This window comes from Octodon degus, unplaced genomic scaffold (assembly GCF_000260255.1).
Source record: "Octodon degus isolate 3935 unplaced genomic scaffold, OctDeg1.0 scaffold00042, whole genome shotgun sequence".
Lineage (NCBI taxonomy): Eukaryota > Metazoa > Chordata > Mammalia > Rodentia > Octodontidae > Octodon > Octodon degus.
Window position 1 is genome coordinate 8417882 of NW_004524618.1, and position 4508 is coordinate 8422389.

At 41.8% G+C, this 4508-nt stretch overlaps 1 pseudogene; it reads right to left on the reverse strand.

Moving 5' to 3' along the window:
- Nucleotides 1-3972, reverse strand: part of LOC101583103 — a 9290-nt pseudogene extending 5318 nt beyond the window's left edge.
- Nucleotides 3973-4508: the final 536 nt, after the last annotated feature.

Genomic DNA, 4508 nt, shown 5'->3' on the forward strand with positions numbered 1-4508 from the left:
GAGGGAGAGGGAGGGAGGAGAGGAGAGGGAGAAGGAGAGGAGAGGAGAGGTAGAGGGGGAGGGAGAGAGAGAAGGAGAGGAGAGGTAGAGGGGGAGGGAGAGAGAGACAGAGACAGAGACAAGAGACAGGGACATAGAAAAAGACAGAGGGACAGAGAATCAGATACAGAAAGAAGCACTGACTGAATGATTGACTAAGGAAAGGATAAGATAGATGAACAATGTGAAAACAGAGGCAGGGTCTACCTAAAGGCAGCAGGTCATGAAACATCTGCTAAACAAGCCATGCTGCAGTCAGCAGAAGCTAAATAAATGATGTTTGGTTATTTGGAAAATACATTTCTTCCCAGAATCTATAAAACTAACATTTAAAAATAAATTAAGTGAAACTCTACCAGTCGTGGTTGTTAAATAACTTCTTGATATTTGTATTTCATGGATCAGTCTCAAATTTTACTCAGTCATGGTGACTTTTTTGGCAAAGTCTCATTAATGGAGATAACTACAAAGGCATTACAGAGTAATCCAGGGCAGAGAGGGTCCTCTACTACAAACATGATAAAATTAAGATATTGCTTCTTCATAATTTCCCAGCCCTTCTGCTGGATGGCCTTCAGCTTCCTGCCCATTTTTATCCCTTTCATTCTTCTCAGCCATGTTTTCCAATTTTAATTTGTGGGAGACAGGATAAAATCTAACTCAAACAATTTGAACTTAATAAAATAAAAAACTAAATCTAAAGGATCCCTCTGGAGACACCTAGTCTATCTCTCCCTGGCTCTCATCCTGTTGGTGATATTAAGCTAAGCCCCAGAAACTGCAGTCTTCAATTGTCCTTAAAATTTATGATAAAAAGTCAAGCCAATATTTCTAAAAAGGACTCTACATTTTTCCTACAATACCTCCTGTCATGCCAATCCCACCTAACAACAATGTAAGACATATAACTGCTATTAGAAGGGCCAGCCAAATAGCTCAGTGGATTAAAGTGCTTGCAAGCAGGCTCAAGTGTCGGGAGTTCAATCCCAGAGCCTGTTATGCCCCTCCTGCTAGTGGCATGCTAAAATGGCAATTAAGACTGGGCATGGTGGTACGCACCTGTAATCCCAGATCTTGGGAGGCTGTAAACAGGTGGATCACTACAAGTTCAATCTAGTAGTGAGACCCTGAACACCCTGTAGACCCTTTCCTAAAATACAGAAAAAAAAAAACCCTGCTATTAGAAAAGTCATCAGGTGGTCAGCTTTTTTTTTCATATCACTACCCCTTCTTCCTTGAATCTTTTTGCCTGCAAACCTGCCTATTCCCCTTGGAGCTCCTCTAACAGATGTGTACCTCCAATTATCCTCAAACAATAGTTTATTTCAACCAACTTGTATTGAATAACCGAGTATCTCATGTTATTTCCATTTTGCATTAGTTCTCCTTTGCTTTCCAGGCAGACCAAGACCCTGCCCCCTAATCAGCGGGCTCGTATGGTACACAGTTTGTACAACAAATGCATACTCATGACTTACAGAAGCACTGTGTACACTGGTTGTACTTTAAATGGAGGTGTAAGTAATACTCCGAAGTGTCTGTCAAGTATAGGAATGTATGGAATGTATTAAAGTTGATATAAATATGTTCAGCATTATTAATGATCAGGGAAATATAGATAAACAATCACAATTTAAGCATCATATCACACTTGTAAGAATGCCTATTTCTTTATTTTAATGTATTTAGTACAGGGCCTACAGGGTCTACAGGGTCTCACTACATAGATCGGACTCGTAGTCATTCTCCTGTTTGCAGTCTCCCAAGTGCTGGGATTACAGGCACACACCACCATGCCCAGTCTCAATTGCTGTCTCAGTGTGCCTCCCCTGTGGAGCTGGCGTTAGATTGCCTATTTCTTGAGGGTCAAAAGTTAAAAACTATTGGGCAGGGAAGGTGGACAGGAAGTAGAGAAAATAGGACTCAAGTTACTAATGAAAATTTATTTTTTATGACAATTTAAATTAGGACCTCCATTATGGATAAAAGTATGGGGGTTCCACAAAAGATCATGAATGGAATTGCAACATGATTCAGCAGTTTCGCTTCTCAGTCTTTATATAAAATGAATGCAATAGGCATGTCATAGAGACCTCCGGTTACTCATGCTCAGTGCAGTGCTGTTCAGAGCAGCCAAGGGATGGATTCAGCTTCAGTGGCCACGGACCGGTGCACAGCAGAAGAGAATGTGCGCCAGATGCGCTGGGGAATTCTTGCAACCCCAGCACTCCGGGAGGCCGAGGCGTGAGGGCAGTGAGCTCAAACCCATCCTGGACAACCTAGCAACTTAGCAGGACCCCCTCTAATTTATTTTAATTTAAAATAACATAAGAAGGGCTGGGGCTGCACCTCAGTTCAAAGGTTCTGGATTCATCCTCATTACCACAAAAGAAAAGAGAAAAGAAAATATGACATTTGTGCACAATATAATATTACTCAGCCTTAAAAATGGAAGTATTCTGTCACTGAACAGCCCAACCTTAGAAGAAATTATGCTAAGTGAAGTCAACGAAGCAAGAAGGACAAATACCACAGGACCTCACTTCTAAGTGTAAAATGGTGGTTGCTAACGGCTGGAGCAGAAAAGGAGTGGGGAAACTTGGAAGCATTCACTGAAGACTGTGAAGTCTCAGTTGAGGAGGGCGAGGTTTTCAGGACCCCTGCACAGCGCGTGAACGAGGGCTCACAAGGGGGCTATCGTCTGCCTTCACACCACTGGGTGCAACCCAAGCCCACGAAGTGGAGGAGGAAGAGGATGGTTTCAGCCTATCGTCCATTGGCTTCAGGACAGAGCCGGCAGACTGGCTTAGTTCGGGGTAGCCAGGACGCAGAGCAGGGGCCAGCCCAGGAGGGTTACAGCCCAGATGTTGTACCCAGAGCACACTGCATGACCCACCAGACACACCCAGAAGCGTGCTTTAATGACCTGCTAAGTGTTTCTTAATCCAGTACTGTTGTCTTATTAAGATTAATGGTAACATATATATCTGAAAATCCCTACAGAAAACTTGTAAGTATTTAAGGGGGCAGATATGTTAATTAATTTGATATAACTACCGCAATACATGCATATAGCAAAACATCACACTGTGCTCCCTAAATGTACACAATGGATGTGTGTTTATTAATAACATATTTTAAATAAAAAATAAAAGCCACACATGAAGACATGTATGTGTTCTGCGTGCACACACATACAGCTAGGTGGAGATTCCTCCAGATCTGGCCAAGAGCTTTTCCTCAGTGCTCAGTATGCGCACCACTCTCTGGGCTCGCCGCTATTTGGTTTCTGTTTCTTTTCTCCTAATAATTACATCCTGGTCTGAATGACGGTCAACAGAAGGCGACCCTTTTGGAACCTGACTTTCCTTCCTTAAATTTAGAACAACTTCAGATTTTATTTCTTTCTTTAGAGAAAAGTCTAACACATTATATAAATATATGTAAAGTACAGAGAATTAGATTATTTTCAGCACGGAAACCTCCAAAACCTGGGCGGCAGCACAAGAGATTGCTCTCCCCTTGTTGACAGGTACAGGCAATATTTGGCTAGTGACTCCTCCTGATAAAATATTACAATTAAGTAACAAGATTGAAAATGGCACTTTTTCCTGGCGAATGCTTGATGCAAAAGGAAAAGCTCATGTGTCCTTTTCCATCGGTACCTGTCCCGCTAAATGCACAGCACAGGGCTATGCTGGGTTGACTTCTTTTTATGAGTCGCTGTGGGTAGGTATTTTAATCCTTTTAGGAGTTATCAAAACTTCCACAGCCTTGAAAGAAATCTATGTAATTGAATTTAACATTTTAAAAAAATTAGCATAGAAATAGAAGAGACAGCCAGTATCCTTTTAAAAATGAAGATTTAAAATATTTTAAAAGGAGCCAAATGGGAATCTTACCATTGGCAGTCTCCGAGCCAGTTTTCACCATGCGGGAGTTGTGGTGAGCTCTGCAGGTGTGTATCAGAGAGGAGAGTCAGAGGCCGGAAATCGGCGCCCCTGCAGAGTTAATGATCCTGCAGGAAGCAATTAAGGAGGCCTAATAACTTAGCATTCTATCAAATTTATGCAACAGCAAATGTATCATCGGGGCTTTGAAATATAACAAATTGATAACTGAGTTTGGTAACTCAGTCTAGCATTTCCAACCTGATCTTGGGCAGGGTCTTTATAAACTTTATCTTCCTCATCTCTAAAATTGTGACCATAGTAACAGCTTTCATCCTTGATTAACTGAAGCATAAACTGATTAAACAGGATAATATGTATAAACCATATACATCAGGGTTTACTAAATACTACCACTTATGATGGTCTATAGCATGCCTATGATACTGCTTTTTGCTTTAAAGAATTTCTTTTAGAGGGCCAGCCAAATAGCTCAGCAGATTAAAGTGCCTATAAGCAGGCACAGGGGCCAGGCATTCGATCTCCAGGGCGTACTGAGACTGGGCGTGGTGGTGCGCA